General features: G+C 50.0%; 1 long non-coding RNA gene across 1 annotated transcript; it reads left to right on the forward strand.

The window, feature by feature from the left end:
• Positions 1 to 420: 420 nt before the first annotated feature.
• On the forward strand, positions 421 to 3,820 carry LOC123086631 (uncharacterized). Its single transcript, XR_006441023.1, has 4 exons — positions 421 to 1,253; positions 1,795 to 2,111; positions 2,191 to 2,405; positions 3,391 to 3,820. It is a non-coding gene; the product is annotated as an uncharacterized lncRNA (long non-coding RNA).
• Positions 3,821 to 8,804: the final 4,984 nt, after the last annotated feature.

Raw genomic sequence — 8,804 nt, forward strand, 5'->3', positions numbered from 1 at the left:
TCTTTCTTGCAACCTTCTTGGCCCTCAACACTTGCTCCACGTCCCGATCTCCTCGATCTCTCCGAGCGACGGCTAACGTATTTCACCAATCCGACTCCCTCTGGCGTCCACCCTCCTAAAGCTATAATGTTGGTTGCTTCTGTTCCACTTTGTGAGAATCCCCTACTCGATTTCATCTATCTCCTGCTCTTCTCCCTCAGTTCTCTTCCCTTTCCATTGGTGCCCAAATGGCAAAGGGGGCATTTTCACATGATGGGAGGGGGATCCTATATGATGAGGGAAATCCCCCTGAGGGGGTTTACTGCTCAGCGTTTTTCACCCCAACAATCAAATGAGCGCTGAAAATAATAATATAGTTTAAGGATATGTGTATATTACTAGTGTATGTTACTCTACATTTTGACTAGTCTAATCTGGTTAACGCTACCAACCCCGCACCTCACCACGACCTACTCTCCTCCTCCTCTGCTACCCACTCCACCCGACGATCCTCCACTCGGCCGCCCCCTGTAGATCCTCCGCTTGGCCGCCCGCCGTAGATCCTTCGCTCGGCCGCCCCCAGCCGATCATCCTCTGCTGCCCCGCCGACTGCCGCCGCCGATGAGCCCATCTGATGGCGGTGCCGACCCATCTTCTGGTGCTGGATGCGGCAACCAGGGCGAAGGAGAAGAAATTAATGTAGACTACCACCATCGCCAGGTTGCAGGTGAACAACCGACCGTTGTGGTGGCCTTCAGGTTGGCCACGGAGAAGTCCTGGAGCGGCGGCGTGTCCAAGAGGATGCAGCTCGCCAGCCCGCTGCCCGCTGCCCGCCGCTCCTCCCCTGCCTTCTCCTTCTCTCCCTTTTCTTCTCCTTCCTTCTTTCCTTTCTCCATGTTTTTTCACCTCCGGCTCCCTCTCTGTCGACTGTCTCTATGCAGCTCCGCCTCTATGGAGATCGCCGCCCCGCGTGTGCCGTCACCTGTAAGACTCCGTTCGAGGTTCGACGCCCGTCGTCCTCGCCTCCCATGTCTCCTGCCGCTTGCCCCACATCGTGGTGCATCATGGATGCCATCCAGATCGAGCAGGGGCACGAGAGGTGCCGCGCTCCCCTCCTTGAACGGCTGCTTTGCTGTCGTCGTCTCACCCATCGCGGACTAGCAGAGTGGTCCACTTCCGGCACCGCAATCCCAGCCGTCACCTGCGCCTCCCTCCGTCGCTGATCCGCGGCCCGGCCCCGCCTCTGCCGTGCGTCGGCGGGATACGCTGCCCAGGTACTGTCCGGCAGCAGCATGCAGATTTCTGAAACAAAATTGAATTTTCAGTGTCACTGGTTCAGAGTACGTTCAACTTCGTGCATGTTGAATACATATGGCCTATGGGTGCTATTTTACTCTCACTTCTAAGCTATCCAATGCAATGGATATTTCCTGATCATCGTTCACAAAAAAGACTCTACTGACATATACTTACAAAGCTTACATCAGCATGTTTTTTTTTCTTACATCAGCAAGTTATTGTTTAAACTGGGGAGCAAACGAATGTAATCGAACACATAATTTTGGGGAATAAATTGTTATACTATATTCAGTAACACACTATTTCGTAGATGAAAATCAATATTCAACTTAAGGTATTCTCGCAGAACCATGCATAGGAGCTACATATATAGGTTTCGGCCAAATAAATTCTGAAGGTGGAATACCAGTGAGAGCAGGCTCGAGACATTGTGCTTTTTCAGTTGCTTTCTTCACCAAATTGGGCAGCCTTTCTGTGTTCCCACATGATTTATCGTTTGTAATTTTAATATTGCAGATGGAGAATAATTATCCATCTAGATATCTGTTGTATGCTAGAGAGCGTCCCCGTTTAAAGGTCTAACAAACACAACGATTGAGGGGAATGGAGCTTCCCATCTCCAACAAAAAAATGCCACTGGTCAGGTGTGGTATGCCCAAATGTCAGACGAGAAGAAAGCAGAATTTCTCCAGAAGCATCATTTAGCCCCCAGGAAAAGAAGGTTGCAGCTCTGGAAAGTGTTGCCACGGACCAAGTAGCAAACACGCCTGCTTCTGCGTCAAGGTCTATGCAATGTACTCATCTGAGTGACAAAACATACAGACGTATAAATGGTTTGTTCATAACCTTTCGGTCCTACTATATTGATTGACCACTTGTCATCGTGACTAATGAGGTTATGTCCTTTTGTAGCCTGTGTAACTACAGATCCGTGACTGCTGATCTTCAACTTGATAAAAAATTAGTCGAACAAAGAAAACAAACATGTCAAGGTTGGTATGCTGAGCTATCAAATGAGAAAGCAGAATACCTAAAGAAGTAACGAACGGCTCGGCTACAAAAGAAAGATGCAGCCGTTGATGTGAATGTCGAAGTACCTCAATTATCTGACCCACATGTTTCACTGGGTAAGAACACTTCATGTCCTATAATACATATAATATACTGATGGATATGTAATAATATTGTAGAGACTTTACTATAGATTATTATAATGCTATAGATACAACTCAAGAGTTAATTTGTTGAGATAATATTACTGTCAATACAACTTCAAAGTTCTAAAAGGAGCGCATACTTGTTCTATGATATAGTAGACAAAATAGATGTTACAAATTTCTGGTAAAATTGACACAAATGGTCAATATGGTTCATATTGGCTGTTCTAAGAATGCCAAGTGAATTTTTTGAATCTAACAACTTTCTGTTTTCAAATTTATCTCTCTTGTTATTTCCATCCAAATTAGTTGATATCTATACTTATAGGGAGGTTTACATGCCTGATAGAGCCGGTGCGAAGCCACCAACGAAGGCAGCGACACTGAGACAAAATTCAAAAAATATCCGTTAATGTAACCTTTTGACTGTTACAAATATTTTCTTAGTTATTCAACATTGTCAACCTACATACTAGAGCCGTAGAGCATGTTCTTGGTCCGCTGGAGGTTCAGATTCAGCTGGGCTTCCCTTTGGACCGTGCTTTGTTCAAATTTGAGCAGAACAAGTATATGTTTTCTCATTTCTACTATGTGTAAAGGTCCATTTTGTCTTCAGTACCTTTGGGGCAACTGTGTTACAAAAATAATATGAACATTTCACATTTGCATTAACTTGCAGATTGATGAGGTTATGTTTTTGGAAGAAAAAATATGTATGAGTGGGAAAATAATACTCCCTCCGATCGGATATAAGTGGCTAATTTGAACTAAACCCATGACACTTATTTCCGATCGGACGGAATATTTTTTCATTAGTAAAATGAAGATAATTTTTGGGTATAGAAAGTTTCAAAGAGCAAGCCAGTGTGTATACGATGTAAAATCCAAACTGAAAGGAAAAAAGAAAATGTATTTCATCATTGAGATAACAACAAAGTGTTTATTTTACTTTCAGGGGATATGTTCCGGTCTGACATGGCGCTCGGCGATATTCCGCCGCTCTATCATGATGACTGTGGCATTGCGGAGTCGAACATGTCATTCCCGATCCACCTTCGATGAGTCGCCAGACAAGAAGTCACAAAGTTGCTGAACTATGACATGTACTATTTTAGAGATGTTCAAGATTCGGCTTTGGGGTTAGGCTTGTTTTCTCAATGGTTTGATCAGAGTAGCTGCTGTTGGGAAAACCTATTTGCTTGATGAGGACAATAAGATTACATCAGGCACTTGGGCATCATTCACCCTAAAGTAATGTGTTCGGTTTGTCTGGAGCTGTTTTTTTTTTCTGCTCTGCAACGTTCCAACATTCAATCACTGGACTTCCCACAAAATTTTGAACAAATTTCGAATGAAATTTATAATTCAAATTTGAATTCATTTTTTTTCGAAATAGATATAGATAGCACTTGAACTTATATCTACTACCCCTATACAAGAAAGAGAGAGGGGGTGGATCCAAACAATCAGATCCATTTATTAGCAAGATCTAATGACCCTTAGTCTTTTTGTGGTTAATGCTACGAACCACGCATCTATCTACACCCCGCACCACTAATAAGGCATCTATCTACGCCCTGCACCACTAATAAGGCATGTAAGCTTGATCAAGAGGGTAAGCATAGCTGTGCTTATTGAGCATAAAGTCCACAAGTGACCTATAATGTGATAAGCCAATAAGGCAGGATACCCATGTTTGAACTGCGCACTGCAGCAAGTTCTCTTTGGCAACCTTTAATTTTTCTGAGAACTCGAACTTGTGAGAGATGGATTCTTCTTGAACCGGATGTTAAACCGAATATTGAGAGCTCAAAACTTTGTGAGAGACGGATTTCCCTTGAGCCGGATTTTGAACCGGAATATTTTCTGATAACCCGGAAACTTTCTTTTGAGTCGGAACTTTGTGATTGCTCGGCATTTTTTTTAAACCGGAAATTTTCTGACGGTCTTTAAATTTGCACCAGTGTGGTAATAACCTCCAAGACTGGGTTATTTCCCTCCAATGACCCGAGGTTCTTGAATAATATTTGTTATATACTTCCGGTATGAGTCATTCAACAACTCAGTGACATAAATGTCCTTTTTGCAGTAGACAACTTGTCATGCAGTAAAGAATTGGCGAGCCAGAGTAATCGCTCTTTTAAAGAAATTAACATGTAATATAAAAGTATACTGGATGGATTTCACCTGATATGTTAGGCCGGAAATTAACCGCCGAGGAGTTGATGATCACTATGGTGAAGCTGAAGTTAATCATGGGCGAGTCGGCCACAGGAGCAGACAGATGAGTCAGTCGCGGCGTTGTAAGCCAGTGCAGACAGGAGAGTCGGCCGCGGCGTTGTAAGCCGGCGTGGAGGAGAGAGTCGGCCACAGTGTTGGAAACGGCACGGCCGCGGGCGAGACGGCCGCGGGCGCAGACAACGAGTCAATCGCGTGTGTTGATGTAGCAGGGGCGGCGACTTGCGTACATATCCATCAAGTAGCTTGGCACGGACAAATGTCGCTGTCGCATGTTCTGTGTCCGTGGTATAACGCCATTTTTTAAGTAAATAATTGCTCAGATGCATTTGGACAATAGATAATCTTGTCGTGTCTGCCATGGGCATGGAATAATTGTCTTGTGGATAAAAACATCAAAGACAGTATAGTTGCTCTCAGAGGAAAAAAGTGTATTGATAAAATAAATGGGAAGATAGCAGGCTGGTCATAGTGGGAGTAACTTATCAAATAACATAACACATCTTAAAAGAAGTTTGCTTACATGATATGTATTGAATGAGGAGAGAGATGGTTGGAGTAATATAATATGTCACTATAACATAATACATTCCAAGGTAAAATGACTCTTAATTTTAATAAATGATAGCTTGCATGATATTATATATATGTTAGTCCCCACTATGAAGATAGTAACATAGACTAGTTACTCTCCACTATGACTAGCCTTATCAGATGGTTGCAAACCAAGCAAACAAGCTTCTACCGCAGATCGAACCATTCTCCGTTCTTTACTCAGTCAAACTCCTTGGTCCTTTGTTCTTGTTGAGTATAATGATTATTAGAAAGTATAGGATAGACTAGGATTTGATCTTGCCTTGTTTTATACTTCAAGTTGGTTTTTGTACTCCTATTTAGATGCCTACGAGGCTCAAGCAATACAACGAACTATTTCACCAAATCTCTCTCTCCCTTCTAACATGGTATCAGTCTAATCATGATCCAAACCCTAGCCGCCGCCGCTTCCGCACCCGCGCGCCGCCCCGGGGCGGTCGGCTTCCATGACAGCCGCCGGGGGCCGCGCCGCCCGTACCTAGGATTTGTCAGCCGGCCGTGTTGGCCGGCTGCCCTAGAGAGTCTTTTTCCCGAGCCCTTGCTCCGGGTTTTTTTAGCTCTCTCGATGGTCATTTTGATTGGTGTTTTTCTTTTTGGTTTTCCGATCTAATCTTGATCGGTTTGTGTCGCCCGCCGCCGCTGTCAACCCCGTGCGCCTCTACTCCAACCCCGGTGCGATCGACCGACCTCTCCTCTGACCCGGCGGTCACGCGCGCGGAGGCCGCTCGTCAGGGCCAGCCGCCGTTCGCGTGTCGGTTTCGCCCTGCGCCGACCGTCACCGCCCTACTCCGATCGGGACACCTGAATCGCCCCGACCGGGTGGCCTCGCACCATGCGACGACCAATCATAGCCGTTGCTCGCACGCCGGCCCGCCCATCGATCCACTTCACCCGCCTCTGCCGCGTCTACACGGCGGCCCGACGGTCTACCTCGCCGGCCTCGTCTCAGCTGTGTCGGGACGGCTGCGTCAGGCTCATCGGCCTCGCTGCCCGAGCGACGGAGTTGCTTTGGCAGCCTGGGTGCCGGTGTTGACAAGCTTGTCCGCACGACGTCCCACGCCGTCCGTCATCGCTGGCTTCATCTCGGACTCTGCCGCCACCATGCCTCCATCGAGCGGCGTCCCCGACATCGCGCGTGATCGGCTTGATCACCCGCTCGCCGCCGCGATGCGCCTCATCTACGCCGTGCGACCGACCTGGCCCGTCGGTTACGTGCGCCTCCGCAGGTCCTGTAAAGATCATTCCGAGTACCGCGCGCCTCTCCACCGATCGAGTATCAGGCTGCCACTGCGTCGCCCCGTCGGGCCAGAGCGCCGCCGCCACGAGGCCGTCCCCGCGGCTGCACCGACTCACGAACCGCCGTTGCGTCGCCCCTTCAGGCCGAAGCGTCGCGGCCCGCGGTCCCCGCCGTCGCCCCGACCCGCCTGCCGCCGCTGCGTCGCCCCTTTGGGCCGTAGCGCCGAGGCCCGCGGTCTACTCCGCCGTCACCGTGCGTCGACTTCCCGTGGTATGCGCCGCGCCGTCTCCCTTGGCGCGGGAACGCCACCGTCCGCACCGGTCTTCGTCATGATGTCAGGGTTCTTCGCCTACTTCAAGTACCACCGCACTCCTAACCTAGCCGCCGCTACCATCAAGCCGTTGCCGCCACTCTTCTTTGGCCGCCGCTGATGCTACCTTCGTATCCGCCGCTGCCGCCCGTCCACCTCCTTCGTCTTCGTCCAAGCACCAGCCTGTCGCCAGCGTCGCCAGCGTCGCCGTCATCTACCCCGACCACTTCGTCTACTCCGACCACCGTTCGTGACATCGGCCCTGCACTGATGGACACCGCAATCGTCATCGAGTACTTCTCTGCTGGCCCCTCCGACTTCTCTGACATGGCGTACAACTCGTGCAGGCCCCTCTTCTACGCATGCCCGGTGCTGGCAACACCGATGCGTGCCTTCGTCCATGACGTGTCCCCGGGCCGGGAAACCTGGTCGGCGCTTTGTCAACTTCGTCTTCAACCGTCTACGCATGCCCGGTGCTGGCAACACCGACGCGTGCCTTCGTCTACGACGTGTCCCCGGGTTTGGCAACCCCGGCGCGACGCCTCGTCAACACCGTCTTCTCCCCGGCGCACTACTACTTAGACACCACTACGCCCATGCTAACTCAGCGCCCCCTTGCGCCCGCGGCTCCATGGCGAATTCCTCGACACCGGCCACCCCGACTCGACATCGACCACGACATTCTTCGCACGGCTACTCGACCATGGCTCCACCACCCTACGCTCTTGGCTACCTCGACAAACGGCACAAAGGCTACCGCCTTGCTTGAGCAACCTTATAGGCTTCCACTCCAGCCATGACTTCCGCGATGCATCGACCGTTGCGACTGTGGGGGGGTATCCGTCGGCTTGCCTTCGGATTCTTCTCCAGTCTCAGCGTCTGCGTCGCTACCGTTGTGACTGCGGGGGGATGTTGAGTATAAGGATTATTAGGAAGTATAGGATAGACTAGGATTTGGTCCTGCCTTGTCTTGTATTCCAAGTTGGTCTTTTTACTCCTATTTATATGCCCACGAGGCTCAAGCAATACAACGAACTATTCCACCAAATCTCTCTCTCCCTTCTAACAGTTCTCTTCCGGCGTCCATATCCGTATAGTATCTCTGGTGGATGTAATAGTTGTACTGACACATTATTACCAATAGCAATTCGACCAAGTGATGCCATCTGGGCAGCATCAAATGCTACTTTAGACCCGGTCAAATCAGTGGAATTTCTTTGCCGCAATTTGCCAAGCAAGTGCAACTTTCACATCCGATAGCATTGGGGAGTTGGGCGTGTCAAAATTTTGTCATATATCTTTTGTCGAAGACCCCCCTGACTCTGAACTCCAAACGATAGCTACTCGAGCTAACACCCTAGATATAAGAAGGAAACAACTCCAGTGACGGTTGAAGCAAGTCCGTGGGCACGACGGCTCAACAGCGGCGGGACAGCAGGGTCGCAACCCCGTGACAAAGGTAGGGCGGCTCATGGCCAGCGGCAAGTCACGGCGAGTCAACGGAGCAGGGGGCGGCTCACCTACAGCGGAGGTGGAGTGGCGGCTCAAGGGAGCAACACGACGGCTTAGCAAGGACAGCCGCGGGACGGCGGCTCTAAAGGCCACGTGTGTAGCAGAAAACGGTGTATCAACCAGAGGCGGCTCGGTAGTGCCTCGGTGCGCCTGCAGTTTTGAGGGACACCGGCGAGGGCGGCTCAGATTCGGGCGCAAGACGGGGCAGCGACTCAGGGCCAAACGAAGAGGCGGGTCGCACAGGGCAGTTGAGGGGAACGAGCGGCTTGGATCTTGGTGATCTGGAAATTGCAGGGCGACTTCTCCGTGGTAGCTCAACGCGGGAAGACCCAAAGGCGCGGGACGGCTCTCTGATGGCTGCTTAGGGCAGGCCATGACAGGGTGAACCACGACGACGGCAGCTGCCCGCAGCAGGGACAAGGCGGAGGCTGCGGCGACTTGGAACTAGCGGAGGCATGGATGATGCAGGCGGCTTAGA

Source organism: Triticum aestivum, chromosome 4A, assembly GCF_018294505.1.
Source record: "Triticum aestivum cultivar Chinese Spring chromosome 4A, IWGSC CS RefSeq v2.1, whole genome shotgun sequence".
Taxonomy (NCBI): domain Eukaryota; kingdom Viridiplantae; phylum Streptophyta; class Magnoliopsida; order Poales; family Poaceae; genus Triticum; species Triticum aestivum.